Raw genomic sequence first — 20,551 nt, forward strand, 5'->3', positions numbered from 1 at the left:
TAGAAAAAGTCTCGTCTCCCAACATTGTCCTCTTGAAGGACAACTTTAATTTGCTCCTTTACTACGTTGACTAATTGCTCGTCAATCGTATCTAGAAACATTTTCCTAACATCTTCAAGGAAAGACGCATGATGACTTTTCAAAATGGCCTCAACTTTGGCCGTGAACTCGGGGTCCTCGCTCGTGCCCCCATTATTGGTGTCGTGTCCATTTCTTACCTTCATTCTATAAAACGAAAGAGGTTAAACAACGAATGAAAGACATGACACGCATATATACACATATACACCTTACCGCCCCATCTTGCTCAACAATCATCGTACTTCGCTTGTTTGACACGATTTGCACCCGTAACAATGGTAGCTAGTCATTGTTACGTCAGCATCTCGCATTAACTTGCTAGTACAACGTCTATCTCGCTTGATGGATTTCAAATACATCACAAAACAAATAGTGCAAGGTTAGTTCACATAAACCTATGCACTAACAATTCCCGATCCGACCCGAAGTCCTACAAGTCCCGCATAAAGCGCACACACAATAAAGTCTAAGTCTAGGCACCTATCTCAAGTCGCCTAAATCCCTTAGACCATGCTCTGATACCACTTGAAACAACCCAACCCGTATTCCATACGATAATTTTTTTTTAAAATAATACACATTTACACGCCAATTAAATAAGTAAACCATTCCACACGTTTTGTTAAGACATACAACAAGTTTAGTGTTTACAAAAGGCACGAAGGCCATTAATAAACGTGATACAAGTTTGACCTATCCAAAAATGATAGTTTTAATCCAAACAACACTTCGAACATGGTTTGGGGCTAAACTACCCAAAACGCTAGGCCAACTTCAAAACCTCCAATGAAACATCATCAAAGGACACCTAGTGCCCAACAACCCCTTTTCCCCTATCCGCACCTGCATCTAAAAAGATAAACAACGAGAGGGGTAAGCTAACGCTTAGTGAATGTAATAATTATACATGTTCATATATAACCTACTTACTTGCAATCACTTACACCATATCGCATACAAGCTAGCAATTCGATAACCATGCAAACATCATGCATAAACTATTATCCACAATTCACAAGAAGCTAGCAACAACAATAGCATATAGTTCACAATTTAATATGCTAGATACGAATTCACACAACCATGGTTAACCAATCGTACAAGGGAACGGTACTCGTAAAAGACCGTCGGAGTTCATAACATCTATTAGTGTTACTTAAACACAGCGTAATCACTAGTCCCCCGGGTGATGTCTTGAACACCGCGACTAACTCACCCCATGACAATGTGGCGTCTTGAACACCGCGACGATTCCAGATGTCAATCAAAACTATGAGTGGTGCCTTGAACACCGTGGCATCCACTCCCAAGACAATGTAGTGTCTTAAACACCGCAACAATACCACATGTCAATCAAATAATGAGTAGTGTCTTGAACACCGCGACAATACTACTCGTTACTTAGAATGTGGTGTCTTAAACACCGCGAGAATACCACATTTATACTATACAAATAAATACATTATATACGTACACGCATAATTATTCCACTCACCTTAATACAAGGATGATGATTATGCACTTCCGAACTTCAAAGCAATGTACCTAATACATTAAATACACTTTCAATACACAACTAGTGGAGCTAACCACATTACTTACACTTGAGCATTTAATGACCCATTAGCATTAAATAGCTCACTTACACCAAAACCGCCCATAAATGGCCAAGACACATATTAAATCACTAAAGCTAGTGATTTAAAGTCTACTAACTTTAACTAACGCAAACTTAGGGTAACTCATACCCATCTCGCCCAAACTAGGTCAACATTACTCTTTTGACCCATTTTAATACTTAAACTTACAATTTTAGTCAAACATGACCCAAATCCACCCATATTACCCCCAAATGGGTCTTACAAGTTCCAAATGAACCAAACCCTAGCATAAACTAATTAAAACTAAAAATATGGAGTTAAGACTTACCAACACTATCCACTTGTAGCTAAGAACAAGGAGAACAACTTTAATTCTTGCTCCAAAGATCAACTCTCAATCCTTCACTCACAAATCTCACTTGAAATCAAATGGGTTTTTATGTTTTGAGAGAAATTGGAGAAAGAAAATGGAAAAGAAATGAATTAAATGAGATAAGTGGTGGAGATTTAATGCTCCAATCAGATCTAGACGTAAAAAGACAAATTTGCCCTTGAACAACTTATTTTAAAACAAAAATCCGGAACCAGTTCACCCAGTGGGTCGCGGCGTGACCCCAATTGTCGCGGCGCGGCAATTAACGAATTTTACGAGCTGTCTTAATTCACTCCTGACTCAGATTCTAGTTATTTGTCGCGGCGCGACCTTATTCTCTGCGGCGCGACATTTAAAGGAAAACTCTGCCCTTCTTAACATGCCTCCTGACTCTGGTTTGTTTGATATGCCGCGGTGCGGCAATGGTCATCGCGGCACGCCATTAGGCGTGGCCTGACCATTTTCTCGGCAACAAACTAATAATTAAATATTCGACTTGTACGCTTCGTTCTAGCTTCCTATACACGTCTAAACTTCAACTTTAGTCTCACAAGACTTAACGCTATCAAAACCCATGTATAAACGTATACATGCATGCGTTCTCAAATATACATATATTTACACATCAACTAACACTTTATTTATTTCTTCACATAAACGAACGGGTTATAAGCGTAACAATGATTAAGTATGTACCTTTAGATAAGTACGGGAAAACGGGATGTTACATTAATATTATGTCTTTAATTACTTTTATTGTCAACTTTTATATAATTGCTTTTCGTAGTTCAATATGGGCTAGTTTGTTAGTGTTCAGGTGGGTTGACATGAACCCTAGTAAAGATTATAATATTATTTTGACACTTGTATGGTTTAGGATTTTTATGTCTAACTAAAGAACCATAGTTTATCTGGAGGGTTAAGATGGAATTGTATGCGTAGGTTAAGGATATGATTGATGAACCTAGTCAATCCAAGAACTTGTCTCTATTAGAGTATTAGTATTTTTACATGTAAACCTAGATAGTACTTGTTGGTTAGTGATCCAATGATAATATTCAAAAGTTAACCACTTTGTTTTGATGATGCCACCAAGTCTTATATGCTTAAACAACATATAGAACAACACAAGTTCACGAGCCTACACAATCTCTAGCAAATGACCAATACACAAAATAGTTAAGTCAAAAGGGTCAATTGAAAAACACTGGAGGAGCACGGTTGGGTTCACGATTGACTGCAGGTCAGACCATGGGATACCATGTACCTTGGTTCTTCGAAACAAGATGCACAGTCGACTACACGGTCAACCGTGGGTCGATCGCAGTTTCTTCTGTCCGAATTTTTGATCGAAAAATGTTTGACTACTTCGAGACATCTATAATTTACAAAACTCATTTAAATATGCTTAGAATAGTTGCCTTCTTCATATCCAAATGAGTTTTGGTCACTAAAACACTAATCTTGGTTAATCACACTTAATGACGCCTTAATGACACTTTTAGCTTGTGATTAATGTTAAACACACAAGTATGGCTAAAAGTTTTTTTTCAAAAGTTATCTTTTTAAATCTAAATTAAAAGTAATGAAATACTTAAGATGGTCATTAAGTTCCAATTAAAGAGATGCTCTCCACTTAATTAACCATTAAGCATTACTTACATGCTTAATATGTGTTTAGTGTAAATTCCCAAAAGTCTTCATGTAAAAATAAGTTGGTCTAATTTGAAAGGTTGTAAGTAACCAATGAATGCATATACTTGCAAAACTAATGTTGACAAAAGGCTTGAAGACTTGTGACTTGAACTTTGAAAGCTTGTGGTTGTCATGGGATCAAAATTCTGCATTTGCCTTAAAGAGAAATCAATGACGCACCTCTAGTACAATGGGACTTTCCTCTTTTAAGCCAATGTCAACCTCAAAGACTACATCCAAGATAAAAGGGGTAATGCAGGTCTTTTCAGATGTTTTTGGCATCTAATTGCAGCCATTCTATAAGGGAAAATGGCAAAGTTAAAGATCTCAAACGGCTACAGTTTCAGAGACCAGAGACCTGCACGGTCGAACCACAGTCGATCGTGAGGTGAGCCGCAGTCTGCCGGGTTTGAATTTCTCTTGCCTATAAAAGTAAAACCTTGGAACACTTGAAGACCCACCTCTTACACTTACATTTCCATACATTTATTGATATCAATCAAAATATTATTGTAATCTATTTAGATTAATTCAAGCAAGAGTGATTGTAAACTTAGTTGTAAGTTTACTTGTAAACTATCTTCTGAAAGGGATTTAGAAGATGTGTGAGGTTTCACTTAGAGGAAGCATTAGGGTCTTGTGGTAAGAGCATTTGGTGATTGTGAATTTCTTCAAAGGGACGTAAGGGTTCATAAGTTGCGGCTTATCGAGGGGCTAGTGTTGTATCCGGACACTCCACCGAGTTTGGAGCATCATAGTGAAACTAACTCTCAATTCGTTAGAATTGAGGAGTGAATTAAGGAAGATTAGTTAACATCTTCCCAAACCACTATAAATCTTCGTATTTGTTCTCTTTTTTCTTATCTTTATATTTATTATACTTGTGAATAAACTAATCAAATCTCACTATAGTAATCTCAAGTTCTAAATCGAAAAAGTTTTAAAAATCACACTAAGTAACTATTCACCCTCTTCTAGTTACTTACAGTACTAATATTATTGGACGCGAACCAGCTAACAATAGTTGACTTGCTAGTATACAACTAAGTCTTAAAACTTAGATGAACCATGCAATTTTGTCTATATACCTGGTATATAAGATTGATGATTTGGTGAACCTAATCGAGTCACCTTTTAGGTCATATTTATCAACTAAACCTGGTTTTACTTGGTTTTTTCACTTGTTGGTATGACTTAGTGAGTAGATGATTGAACAAAAGTACAAGTAGTCTTAAACCTGTTATGATTTCTAATTTTTATGCCTAATTAAATAGACTCACCGTTTATTCAAGATATTTGTATTGATTCGTATGCGTAGATGATAGATGGTTAATGACCATTAAATTCCAACATATTATCTCTTACTAGTATTTCTAATATGTCAATATAGGTAGTGGGGGAACTAAGTTCGTGAACCAATAACTTAGGATTACTGCTAGTTAATAAAGTATAAGTAAATTGTGTAACTTGTATGTTGTCTTGCTGCATGGTTAGTAGGATTAGGTCAGATGTATTTATTAATAATCCAGTTTTACTAATTTATCTTTCTAGGTTGGTCTAATCTAGGTTTGGTAAGTAATGAAACTATAATAATATGCTATTTTCAAAGTTAATTCGAAGCTATGAGAATTGAAGGCCAAGTGAATACTCTTTTAATTATCTATTTTTAGTTTATTATTTTATTTTCAAATCTCCTTTCTAATCAAAAACCCCAAAACATCTAGTTTAACTATTAGTATAGTAACTAATCCATTAGATTACATGCTCTCTGTGAAACGAACTTGACTTACCAACTAACTATTTCATTCTAGGTGAATAAATGACTTTTCATTATTATATGATAGATGAAAGATTGTCTACATCCTACCTTCTTTATACCACACTTATGTGAAATTGAGTTTTGTTGTTTTGTTTTGTTTATAAATATAAAGATTTTTTATCACTCATTAAATGTGATGTTTGACGATGAGAAAAAGACTTTTGATGAGGAAGATAAAAAATTGATTTGATTGTTGAATACTCAAATATAATAATAATTTAAGTCTAGTATAACATTTAGGATTTCGTTTGATAGAATATGTTAATCCCCTACATCACATAAGCATGAATATAAATCCTAGGTGTCAGAACCTAAGGATTACCCCTACTAATCTGACACGTGTCATACACCAACTATTTTCAGTCTTTTTTTTTAAATCCGTAAATTATAAAAATAAAATTAAAAAAGTGTCTCACATCTATACGGATTCAAACGGATATCGATTCGGTTACATTAACGTAGAAGAAATCTCGAACTCTTTCATCTCATACATCAAAACCCTAATCCATCTGCTTCTACAATCCCTAATTCATCCATCGCTTGAATTAGGGTTTCTAATTTCATAAACAGATACGTTCTTTTTTCCTTTCATAAACTGACGATGCAATCGGTTGATTTAGGGTTTCCAATTTCATAAACTCACGATGTAATCTCTTGAATCTCATATGGAGACGATGCAATAGGCTTAAAGGTACGATGATTCAACCTAATCATCAACGATTATGAGACATTTAGTCCAGATTCACAAACCATTTCAACATTCAGTTATCATTAATCTGTTGTAAGTATTTAATGTTTCATGTTTGTATTCAGTACAAAATCATTGATTCTTATTACCTTTAACCCGTTTCCAATTTTTTATATATGTAGATGGAAAAAATGGCATATTCATGTATCTGTTTAAAAATTTATAAACAATTGATTATTATCTGTTCATACATATATGCAGATTCACACTGTGATACAATTCTTTCGTGTTTCTCAATATCACCGCGGTTAGATCATTCAAAATCATAGGAGATATTTCTTTTCATTTATTATTATTTGTGTTTAATTATATATATTTTAGTCAAATATTTTTGTTTCATTGTTGATGAAATTATTAGGCCTTTAATTTCTCAAGTGTTGATCGAATTCATTTTTTCTTTCTTCTTTGTTTTATGTTTTTGAGGTAAATAAGGTACGATAATTCAAATGTCATGTCATTTAGGTGATGGGATCAGTCTACACACTCATTCCAAGTGTGTGATAAAAAATTTGTTTACTTATTTATTGTTATATAAGGATATAAGGATATAAAGATATAAAGATGTGTTGATCAACACATTCGTTGGTTCGATACTATAATCCTTTTGAGCTTGATAACTTTAATTATTTTATGTGTTTTGTATGAAGTGCTCAACAAGGTGTTTGATAAAATGCCTTAGTGAGTATTTAAGTTTATGTGTCGTATTTAATTGTTCTGATGATAAATGTATTGATATAGGCTCATTAGTAAAGAAATTAAACATATTTCTTTTTTATAATTTCTTTTCTAAATTAATGATTTCTGCTACTTGCAGATGATACAAAAAGGGTTTATCATAATACAGTAATATATATTAGGATTCGATATAGATATCATGTTACCTGATCAAACAGAGGTATTTGTGTTTATAGGTATCATGTCATATGATTAGTTGGAGAATGTTCAATTGTTATGGGATTTTATGTTACGGATTAAGTTGTTAATCGAAATTTTGGAATTGCTTCATGTAGTTATAGTTATATTATAATGTTCGAGTTGTAGCCACATGTTCTTGTAGGAGGTCGTTATTAGATCTCCAATAAAGGTTAGGCAAGTTTTGACCCATATGACCCACTTCATGTTTATCCGATATTAGTTTTACATCTGACCATTTGTATTGATGCGGTTTGTTTCTCATCGGATCCTGATTAGGTTTGTTATTTAGGTAAATTGATAGTCGATTGCCATAATTGTGTTTAATTTTAACTTCTTCGTTGACTTACTTTGCTAACCCTGGAAAAATAAATCGCAGCAGAAGCTACATATGTTCCATCTGAAAACACTTCTGATTTAATGTTAAGCTGGGTTTCCTGATATCAAATTCAAGCAATTCAACAAAACATTTCTGCCGGAATCAATTTTTAAGAACTGCACTTTGTCAATTTGAGTTTTGTTACTATCGATTATCTTAAAAGATGGAACGGTATTAGCTTTTGTTTTTTTTGTAAAGTTTCAATGTTTATGTCTACCATATGTTTGACGAAATCTTTATTTTTGTAGTTCATAGGTTGAATGTTTATGTTAGGTTAGTTAGCACTCTTCTCGATTTTGATGGTTATAAAGAGGTATATGCTTATGCCTTTCACGTTAATAACGTTGTAATGTGACTTTAGATTTTTTTATCTTACAAAGCTATTACATTAAATACATTAGTTGTAAAAATTAATAGAATCGCCTAACGAGTGTCGTCAATAATGAGTCTAAATAGTTTGATGTTCAGGTATATTTATTTGATTAGATTTCAATTTGTAAGATGTTTCATGACCTCAAATTTAATCTTTTCGTTTATAATGTTGATGTCAAAAAAGGTAAACGATTTCAATACAAGTTAAATTTGTAATAACTCACGTTTTTTGTTAATGTTGCTTTTTGTAGGTAATCGAAAGTTGATGATATTATAATCACTTTAGAAGTCTGGATATGCATCAAGGAATAATGAAACACGATTTTTTTATCTTCATCAAAATTGCAGGTTATATTTAATTTTATTGTTATTAATATTGATTTTATTGAAAACTTATAAATGATCAATTTTCATTCTACTAAAAATATCTTCATATGATATATGCTTCAAGAACGGAATCATATTAAAATGGGATCCAAACTTAATTAGTTTGCTTCCTCTGTTTCTTCCTTACTTTTAGGAACAATAACACACAATTAAGATCAGTTTATAAGATCTTTAATACAAATTTAAAATTAAATTTCATTTAACTTTTATACAAATTTAAAATTGGAAACACGATTATATTATTTGTCTGATATTTAACTACGGTTCTTTAGGCCTCGATTTTGCAATTCATGGTCTTTGTCTGCTTCGTTTCTTGGGTTTTTTCATCACATATACTAGATTTACAGCCATGTGACACTTTTATGGTCTGAAGCATTACAAGCATGGTCCCTCCATTTGATAAGGTGATTATAATTTTTATGGAACTTAGACCATTTCAAAAATATGATCAGTTTGCAACGGTAAATCGGCATAACTTGGCATTAGTAACATTTGGAGAACATAGTACTTTATTGCAACCATTTAACATAGTGAACTTAACTCATAAAAGAGACATTGTATTTGTGGTCTCTGTTCATCAACTTTAAATGGTAAAATGAGCCTGAAAGTAACTATTTAACATTTTAATGTTTGGGTCTAAATGACCACTTTATTATAGCCGTAGTTTCCTTCATTTCCTTTTTGACATATTTACGTTTAAATGACCCAAAGTAATATAACTATGTACATGGGTTTTGATCTCAGTTCATGTTTTTCGTGTTTTAGTCTAAATGACCCAAAGTAATATAACTATGTACATGGGTCTAATAATAAAATGTGTTCTTTATTTAACATATGATATGTGTTTGGTTTTTGATTAATAGCAGCTATATCAGTCATTTTCATTTTTGGGTTTGGGTCTAAGTGACCACTGTATTATAGCGTGTGAATCATGGGATCCATTTTGGCATCTCTTAGTATGTTCCAGCAGGTAGGGTTTTTTTTCTTTTCTCTTCTCTCTTTTTATTGGGATTCAGTAGGTAATGGGTCAAAACATGTCATTTTTTGGTATGTAATGGGGCGGGTGTAACACCCGTTTTTCAGTTACACGTTATTTTGGACGTCATTCAAATTACGAGGCTTGTAAGCGTATTTTTGGATCCCAAATAAAGTTGAAGTTGATGTTCTAAACCCTTACCATTGGATAGTAAATCTCATTACGTTTTCAACGATATTTGATTCATCAAAAACGGAGCTACGGTTTGAAAGTTATGACCAAAACAAGTTCTGTTTCAGACTCAGTTCAGTGGGACTCCGTCCAGATTTTGGGACGCCGTCCACCAGTGAAAGGTTGGACGCCGTCCAGCCATTTTGGATGCCGTCCAAATGGCCTGACAGGCCAACTGTTGGAATTTTAATAAATTTAAAAGGGGTATTTGTGTCTTATCACTTGGGGGTCGGTTTGGAGCCTCTAAAACTGATCCAATCTCATTTGTGAATCACATTTCACCCACCAACACTCTCATCTTCAAACCCTAGAGAGAGGAAGTGTTTTTAGTGAGAGAGAGCTCCATTTGAGGAAGAAGAAGGGTGAAACCGGTCAAGTCGCGAGAGTAAAAGTTGTTCATCTCATCCTTAGCTACGTTGTGATGGTGTTGGTAAGTTCTAACTCCGAAATCCATTATTTGATTTTGATATTCATATTAGGGTTTGAGTTTGATTTTGTTAGGAACCCTTTAATGGTTGCGAAATGGGTTTGTTGTGGTTAGTAGATGGGTTTTGACCCGCTATTGGTGGTTTAGGGTTTGATGACAAATTTGGTCATGGTTTGGGTGTTTAACCACTAGATTGTAAATGTGTTAGTGTTTAGATGTTCATAAGAACATGTTTGTATGACAAAATGGGTGTTAACCGTTATTTAGTGTCAAACTAAGTTATGAGGTCAAGATTTAATGAATCAAGTATATAAATGTTTGATTCATGTGTTAAATGGTATTTTGGAAAGTTAATCACTAGCCGTTAGTGATTAAAGATGTTTTTGGGACTTATGTTAAAATGGGTTGACTTAGATGGATCAAAATTGATGATGACACTAATTTTGGATTTAATGAATGTTAAACGTTTTTGTTAGGTATTAAATGATGTTTTTGAACGTAATTACTCGCGAGAAGTAATTTTTGGGTTAAAGTGATACTTTAACATAAGTCAAAGGTAGTCAAAAGCAATATGGGTCAATATTGCACGTGTTGGGGTTTTGGTGTAAGTGACGATTGAAATGATTACTACCTACGTACTAACTTAGTGTTAAGGCCTAGGTTTGGTCTACTTGGTGTCGAGTACAATTTGGGCTAAATTGTACTTTGTTGCGTGGGTTTGAATTACCACCCGAAGTGGTAATTAGTTTGTGTCCATTAGGTGTTAAATGGGCGGGTTTTGGCGAGCAAGGTGAGATCCCTCGACTAAGGGATGTGAGTGTCGGGTTCTCTTTCAGAGAATTTCTATTTATGTACATATTGTGCCTATGTTTGATATAGGTGGTTGCTTGCTCGGATATGAGGACGGAGGTCATAATACACTACTTGTGCGGGCATTCCGAGGTGAGTGGAATAATTATGCATGTATGTATATAGTGTATTTATTTGTGAATGTTATGGTATGAACCAATGAGCCGGTAGTACCATAACATGTGTGTGACGAGTGTCATGATGTGAACCACGAGCTGGTAGCATCAAAGTGTGAACCACGAGCCGGTTGCACTATAAAATGAGATGTGAACCACGAGCCGGTAGCATCAAAGTGTGAACCACGAGCCGGTAGCACTATAAAATGAGATGTGAACCACGAGCCGGTAGCATCAAAGTGTGAACCACGAGCCGGTAGCACTATAAAAGAGTATGACTCAAATGCGTAGTGGCGTGAACCAAGGAGCCGGTAGTGTCATAGCATTGCGTACGGTGTGAACCACGAGCCGGTAGCACCATAGCGTTTATGGTTAACCATATGGTATTGTGTATGTGTTGTAGTGTAGCATATTATATTGTTTGAGTATATGATATTGGTTATGCTAGCTTGCGATATTAGAGGTTATTAGCTTGATACTTGAGATGGTTTGCTAATTATGTTGCTAGCATGTATGCGGTATGTGAGTAAGTGTATGCAAGTAGGTACATTATATATGTATATGTATAATTATTGCATTCACTAAGCGTTAAGCTTACCCCTCTCGTTGTTTACCTTTTTACAGGTATTGTGTTAATGATGCTAGCTAGTTGTTAGACTAGACGTGCAGGAGCGGTTGGGCTTGATGGGGTAGCTTTCAGATAATTGGAAGCGGATGGGGGTTTTGGTAGTCCCCGGGATTATGCTCTTGGTATAGGGTTGGGTTGTGGAGTCCTAATCCGTCTAAAGAGATAAATGGGTCGAAATCGCTACATTATTTGTAAAACGGGTCATTGTGGGCCCGGTGTTGTAAAACTTGTTTTTATGGTGGAAATATCTTAGTTTTACTTAATATGACATATTGTGAAATTGGTTACGTCTAAAAGTGTCGGGAAGCGGGTTTTCCACTCGCGTGTAAATAAAAACTGATTAGTCCACTTTAGTTCATTTGGACGCCGTCCAGAATCATGGGACGCCGTCCTAGTCTTCATCTCTGGACGCCGTCCAGATACGCTGTCTGACAAAAAAAATTTTTAAGGCGTGTTTTTGGTAAAACGATGTCGGGTTGTTACAAGTGGTATCAGAGCATAGTCTAAGGGAATTAGGTGACCTTGGAATAGGTGCCTAGTCTTAGACTTATTGGCCGTTGTGCATTATTTGCGGGACTTGTAGGAATACGGGTCGGATTGAGATTTGTTAGTACCTTAGAGTAGGTGACTAACTAGGACTAGTGCTTGTCCAATATGGGATTATGTGGGGCCTTATTTCGTGAGTAAATTAGTGCCTTAGATTGCTAGTGCCTAATGTAAGTAGTCGAACTTGGACGTTGTTTTAGTGATAGTCACCTAGGTTGTAGGTTGACTTGTTGTTGCGGTGTAGTTGTGTACATTTATTATTATATTGTATATAGGTGTATATATATACATGTATCTATTTGGGGCGGTGTCCTAAGGGATGAATCTATTGGAGAGATTCAAAAGATGACGGTTTTTGAATGATCGAGTTCACGGTAAGGACTTTGGTCATTCGGGTACTAGGAATTATCGCATGTTGTTTTTGTGTGAATGTTGCGTCAGTCCGGGTAAAGTACTTTGCGTGGCCATGTGAAAATGATAAGGTACGCATTTGTAATAGTGACCGATCACCATTATTACGAAAGTGTATCTTGACATCAAGCATGACATGACGAGTACCGAGCGGAGGAAACGTGGCATGGTTGGGGTATATTCGGGATAAATAAGGAATCTTTTATTTGGTTCCTAGGATATGGTTGTCTCGGGTGATGTGCTTGTAGTCACATCGGGTTCATTGCGAGTCGGGAAGTGTTACGGTGGGTTTGGGTAGTTAAGTGAGTGAGCCAACTCACAAGTTTGGTGCGTGTTTAGTCACCCTAAGTAGTGGGTGCACTGTTGGGATTGTTATTGATTTTAGTTACCCATCGTAACTAGGAAGATCGATTTACGTTTGCGTGTGTGCGACGAGGACTTGAATTCCGTAATGGAATGCGACAAGTCTAATGATTTTAATTTTGAGTTACACTCGGTAGAGTGTGTGGTTAGAGAATCGTGTTAGGATTCTAGTTGTGAGTCGCCTTGGAAATTGACGAATCGAGGAATCTTCGGGTCGTTAAACTCATGGGAGTGAGACTCGTATAACGATGACTGTGTTAGTGTGTTGTGGCTTATAAGGTAACATTCCTAATGGAATATCCCTTGTAGTAGCGGTTTTATCAAGATGTAGAAGGGTGTAAGACTTGGTGTTCTCAAGCATCTCCTTAGTGTTAGATGAAGGGTTTCGTTAGGCTATATCGTTTTGGCCTTGTGGAAATTGCGGGTAGCGTGTGATCACTTGGGACTTTCGATAAGACAGTAGGCCGTAAGGTTTGTCAGGTAGGTATGACTTCGGGTCATTATTGTGGAGAGATGGGTGACATCGAGTGTGTGGAACCTAAGGATCGAGTTCTAAAATTCAGTAGGTTGTGGCGGGAGTCTGCATGACACTGCGTCAGGTGCCTTCTTATACCTGCTAGTGTGATGTTCAACTCCGATGATGGTGTGTTCACTTTGTGCTTAGGGTGCCGGTGAGATACCCTTGGAAGCAGCGGAGATTATAATAGTGATCGACGGGTGATAGTAATTCGACTGTTGCGAAAGTCGAAGTTTAAGAGCATTGCGGTAAATACTTCTTATGAAGTGACGGATGAGCGCATCTTATTACTCTTAAGTGATAGACGGGTGAAGATTACCGGTGGACCGGTGATGGATTTAATGGTCGGATAGGCCAAAGGTTATGATGAAGTGTCGATATTGCGGTCGATGCGATTATTGTGTCGGATTGGTCCCTCTTCTCCATGAGAGTGGGCAATTATTGATAAAGGTTCGTCGAGTGGAAGGTCGGGTGATCTCGACGGAGATGCACGACTGATTAAGCGGAGTGGCATATGCCTAGACTTAGAGGCATATGTAGGACCTTGGTGGAGTTCGCTTCGCGAACGATGAAGGGCTGTGAGTTGTGAATTGTGTTATGAAGGTGCGGGGTTGTCGCGTGTACGACATCTCAAGTGCTCGTGTATGAAGGCTCTGAGAGCCTAATGTGAGTTTGCAGTGGTTTGGTGAGTATGACCAATAATGAGAATGGTCATGTATTTCGTGGAATGTAATTCCGCGGGATGTTATCATCTCGACGGTTAGAATGTGGAGCTGAATCCTAAGTGGGGGAGTTTTTACTGCCACCTGAGGAAGCTCCGGTGGTATTATATAGCGAAGTGTCGGAGTGTACCGTGCTAAGCCTTAATAGGTATTCGGAGTTCCTAACGAGGAAGAGTGACGAGTTGTTGATGTCGACTCGAGATCGTTCATTACGGTTGTGAGTTACAATTCCGGAATGTTATGTGTGAAGATTGTGATGATGGGATCGAAGGAAGTGAAATTCTTCTTATGAAAGGTGGTCGTGTAGTACCATTGTGCGGTGTGAGACCAAATGTGAAGTTTGAGATCTCGGGGTGAGGAAAGGAAACTGTCGTTGCAAGTGCTTTCGTGTTTCGAATTTGGGCTGGTGTGAAACTCTAATAGTACTGTTAAGGGAGTACGAGTATGATATAGTGGTGAATACTGTATTTTTCCTTATCGGGAAACGTGGTCGTGGGAATTGTCAGTGGATTATTCCACTTTATGGACGATTATGAGGCGGAGAGTGTCGGTTCTGACTGTCTCCCGTAGAGACACGCGGATGTTGTTTGTTTGCGAGAGTGTGTACCCTAGTGATGTGACCCGTAGGTTGCATTAAAATGTCAAGACCATCCTTAGCGGACGGTTTAGGTAGGAAGGTTCACCCGGATTTGGTTACTATTTTTATGAGTCGTGTGGCGAATTGCGGAAATTTTGTGATGATGATTCGCCGTTGACGGGATTTTAGTATACATGTAGCTTCTATGCTAGTACTAGGAAGCCGTATTGTATGGTTCAGAGGAGAAACCCTATGACGATGTGTTGATGTTTCGTCTAACTCGTGGTGTATTATTGTCGTCCTGGATTAATCCAGTGACGGATAGTCATGTGCGGATCGATCGATGGGAAAGTGTTACTTCTAAAGTGTGTATTTTGGGGTTACCAAAATTTCTTCATTGAAGGATGACCTGGATATGGAGCCAGAGGAAGTTTGGGTTCTTGGTCTAGAGACATGTGGTGTTTTTCGTATTTTCCTAAGCGGGAATTCTGGACTTCGGGTGTATGAGATATCGCTTGTCGCGGTAGTGCACGCTAGTGATTATTAGCGTGTGGTGAGATCTTCGGATTGCAGAAGATGTTACGGATGTCTGGCTTGGTTGTGTTTTGTAAAATCGTGAGGCGTGACGACGAAGGTTGTCGGTGAATTGTTCTTCTTTTAGGACGATTGTAAAGTACGGTTTTTGTATTCTGATGCGTTAGTGTACGAAGAAAGAAATTCGAATGCGTGATTACTACTTATGTGACTCCGCGCAGGAAGCGGAAATGTTCGAGGGAGAAGTGCCTGACTTCTAGCGTAGGTGCGGATCACGAGGACGTGATCCAATTTAAGTGGGGGAGAGTTGTAACACCCGTTTTTCAGTTACACGTTATTTTGGACATCATTCGAATTACGAGGCTTGTAAGCGTATATTTGGATCCCAAATAAAGTTGAAGTTGATGTTCTAAACCCTTACCATTGGATAGTAAATCTCATTACGTTTCCAACGATATTTGATTCATCAAAAACGGAGCTACGGTTTGAAAGTTACGACCAAAACAAGTTCAGTTTCAGACTCAGTTCAGTGGGACTCCGTCCAGATTTTGGGACGCCGTCCAGCCATTTTGGACGCCGTCCAAATGGCCTGACAGGCCAACTGTTGGAATTTTAATGAATTTAAAAGGGGTATTTGTGTCTTATCACTTGGGGGTCGGTTTGGAGCCTCTAAAACTGATCCAATCTCATTTGTGAATTACATTTCACCCACCAACACTCTCATCTTCAAAACCTAGAGAGAGGAAGTGTTTTTAGTGAGAGAGAGAGAGCTCCATTTGAGGAAGAAGAAGGGTGAAACCGGTCAAGTCGCGAGAGTAAAAGTTGTTCATCTCATCCTTAGCTACGTTGTGATGGTGTTGGTAAGTTCTAACTCCGAAATCCATTATTTGATTTTGATATTCATATTAGGGTTTGAGTTTGATTTTGTTAGGAACCCTTTAATGGTTGCGAAATGGGTTTGTTGTGGTTAGTAGATGGGTTTTGACCCGTTATTGGTGGTTTAGGGTTTGATGACGAATTTGGTCATGGTTTGGGTGTTTAACCACTAGATTGTAAATGTGTTAGTGTTTAACCTTTATTTAGTGTCAAACTAAGTTATGAGGTCAAGATTTAATGAATCAAGTATATAAATATTTGATTCATGTGTTAAATGGTATTTTGGAAAGTTAATCACTAGCCGTTAGTGATTAAAGATGTTTTTGGGACTTATGTCAAAATGGGTTGACTTAGATGGGTCAAAATTGATGATGACACTAATTTTAGATTTAATGAATGTTAAACGTTTTTGTTAGGTATTAAATGATGTTTTTGAAGGTAATTACTCGCGAGAAGTAATTTTTGGGTTAAAGTGATACTTTAACATAAGTCAAAGGTAGTCAAAAGCAATATGGGTCAATATTGCACGTGTTGGGGTTTTGGTGTAAGTGACGATTGAAATGATTACTACCTACGTACTAACTTAGTGTTAAGACCTAGGTTTGGTCTACTTGGTGTCGAGTACAATTTGGGCTAAATTGTACTTTGTTGCGTGGGTTTGAATTACCACCCGAAATGGTAATTAGTTTGTGTCTATTAGGTGTTAAATGGGCGGGTTTTGGTGAGCAAGGTGAGATCCCTCGACTAAGGGATGTGAGTGTCGGGTTCTCTTTCAGAGAATTTCTATTTATGTACATATTGTGCCTATGTGTGATATAGGTGGTTGCTTGCTCGGATATGAGGACGGAGGTCATAATACACTACTTGTGCGGGAATTCCGAGGTGAGTGGAATAATTATGCATGTATGTATATAGTGTTTGGAATAATTATGCATGTATGTATATAGTGTATTTATTTGTGAATGTTATGGTATGAACCAACGAGCCGGTAGTACCATAACATGTGTGTGACGAGTGTCATGATGTGAACCACGAGCCGGTAGCATCAAAGTGTGAACCACGAGCCGGTAGCACTATAAAATAAGATGTGAACCACGAGCCGGTAGCATCAAAGTGTGAACCACGAGCCGGTAGCACTATAAAATGAGATGTGAACCACGAGCCGGTAGCATCAAAGTGTGAACCACGAGCCTGTAGCACTATAAAAGAGTATGACTCAAATGCGTAGTGGCGTGAACCAAGGAGCCGGTAGCGTCATAGCATTGCGTACGGTGTGAACCACGAGCCGGTAGCACCATAGCGTTTATGGTTAACCATATGGTATTGTGTATGTGTTGTAGTGTAGCATATTATATTGTTTGAGTATATGATATTGGTTATGCTAGCTTGCGATATTAGAGGCTATTAGCTTGATACTTGAGATGGTTTGCTAATTATGTTGCTAGCATGTATGCGGTATGTGAGTAAGTGTATGCAAGTAGGTACATTATATATGTATATGTATAATTATTGCATTCACTAAGCGTTAAGCTTACCCCTCTCGTTGTTTACCTTTTTACAGGTATTGTGTTAATGATGCTAGCTAGTTGTTAGACTAGACGTGCAGGAGCGGTTGGGCTTGATGGGGTAGCTTTCGGATAATTGGAAGCGGATGGGGGTTTTGGTAGTCCCCGGGATTATGCTCTTGGTATAGGGTTGGGTTGTGGAGTCATAATCCGTCTAAAGAGATAAATGGGTCGAAATCGCTACATTATTTGTAAAACGGGTCATTGTGGGCTCGGTGTTGTAAAACTTGTTTTTATGGTGGAAATATCTTAGTTTTACTTAATATGACATATTGTGAAATTGGTTACGTTTAAAAGTGTCGGGAAGCGGGTTTTCCACTCGCGTGTAAATAAAAACTGATCAGTTCACTTTAGTTCATTTGGACGCCGTCCAGAATCATGGGACGCCGTCCTAGTCTTCATCTTTGGACGCCGTCCAGATTATGGGACGCCGTCCAGATACGCTGTCTGACAAATTTTTTTTTTAAGGCGTGTTTTTGGTAAAACGATGTCGGGTTGTTACAGCGGGCTGGTGTGGCTCCAAAAAATTTCATGTTTTCAATTGTGGTTATAATTTGTTAGTTAGTCAAATATGAGAATCATGTTGACTTTTTGACTAATAAAGATTTTATCTACAACAAGGTCTTGCAGTATAAAAATATCTTATATCTTAGGTCCCTCACCATTGTTGACTTCTCTCCTGTGACGGACTTTCGTGAAGCTACATGTAGGCATTATGAAGAAAATGTATGTAATCATTGTGGATACTTCAATTTCATCTGATTAATAAAGATCGAAAGATCGACAGGTCAGTTTGCAATTATACTTGGTTGTACTTTTTAGACATATTTAGACGTGTCTCTTATATTTTATTATGTGATTATTGTGATCTGAAAATACTAATAGTTAGATTTATAGTATTGGATCATAACTACTTTGATTCGAGTTAACTGATTATAGGGGGTAAAATAGTAAGTTTTGGATAATTATAATTATACATGTTGCAGCAATGATATTTTTAAGAGGTTACTAACTACTGGTGCAATAGTGGAAGCATATAGAGCAAGGGATCCTAGAATGGTTATTGGTTATGGTCAACTATAAAATTCAAAGGAAGAATTGTTTCAAAACAATTAAAAGTTGCAAAAAATATAAATGCAACTGATATTTTTATTAATATATCAATGATTAATTTAGTCATAAGTGCTTTTAAAGATTATCATTAAATAGTTTGATGATTATATCCACTTTGAATGATACTTAAATTAAATTCTATATATGTTAACTGTAGTATATAAAAATGATAATGTTATTTGTGTCTTACAACTTTTGATCTTTATAGTATGTTATGAATGGACTATGTGTTATCTGATGTTTGAATGAGGTTGAATGAGTACTATGTTATTACTAATTATATATTATTACTAATTATATATACTGCTTAAGATGTTGATACTTTTAGTTCAATATTGATGCGCATGGGTAATGGGTTTTGGGTCAAATTGTGTTTGGGTCACATAAAGTTTTTTTTATTGTGGGTCAAAAATTTCACATCCAAATTCTTAGACTAGGGTCATGTTAGGTTGAGTTGTAGTCTTCGGAATAGCTTAGCTGATAAGCTAAGTAAAATCGGCCATTACTTGGTGACCAAGTTAGAGAATGACCAACCCTAATTTGGTTCAACATGTTCTTTCAAGTACTGCTGCAAGTACCGTACTTTTTACTATTTTGATGTTTCCAACAACTAAAGTGTTACGCGTATATTTCAATTTCTTTTACAAACATCTGTCATGGACTTTAATAATTTTTACAACATTCATTGAATAAACTTAATTAGATTGGTTGAATGCAAAACATTTTTTGTTTGAAAGTCAACCTATATGTTTAATATGGATGATATTTTGTTTGTTAATAACTTCATTCATATTTTATACTTAGTTTTTATTAGGGCTTTCCGTGTAACGCACGGGCTCTTAAAAGCTAGTGTTAAATAAATAATGTATTTCACAATTTCTAAAATCTACACCATTTACATTTACCCAGAATAAAACTCATTTCCTCATATATATATATATATATATATATATATATATATATATATATATATATATATATCAAAACAACATTTGTTTTCTATCAACAATTTTTAAAATTTAAATCCTTTCACTTCGTAAGGTCTTACGTCACCTTGAATAGTACGGCCCAAAATCTCGTCAAATCAAACATACAATAATACCACTAGTACTAAAATAATGATACTTATTGGATATTTATAAATTTTACTCTCTTCGTCCCATATTAATTGTCCACAGAAAAAAAAAATACACAGCTTAAGAAAATATCATAAAAATACTGTACTTTCTGTTTACTTTACATTTTTACCCGTACCTTTTCTTTCTCCTTTAATCATATCCACATTCATTGGCGGATCCAGAGTGTTAAGGAGGGGGGCGGCCGCCCCCGGTGGATTTCAAAATTTTAGTGCAAATTTTTTCAATTTTTCGATTTTGCCCCCGGTGAAATTTATTTTTGCCCCAAACCCTTCAAATTTTGCCCCAAAATCTCTATATTTTGCCAAAAAAATTCCTACGTTTTAAAAAAAATTTCACCCTCTGTAAAATTTTTTCCTGTATCCGCCACTGTCCACATTAAGGGCATAATATAAATTAAGCTTAAACTATAAATATGAGACGGAGTGAGTATTATTTATTATCTACTTATTACTACGACAGCATCTATTTTATGATCTTTTATCATGACGACGACTTTATGAGTGGTTACATAAATTACAGAGAGTAGTCTAGCCATCATATTTAGACCCAAACTAAGATTTAAAATTGACCTCCACTATTTATATCATATATTCG

Source organism: Rutidosis leptorrhynchoides, chromosome 1 (genome assembly GCF_046630445.1).
Source record: "Rutidosis leptorrhynchoides isolate AG116_Rl617_1_P2 chromosome 1, CSIRO_AGI_Rlap_v1, whole genome shotgun sequence".
Classification (NCBI taxonomy): Eukaryota; Viridiplantae; Streptophyta; class Magnoliopsida; order Asterales; family Asteraceae; genus Rutidosis; species Rutidosis leptorrhynchoides.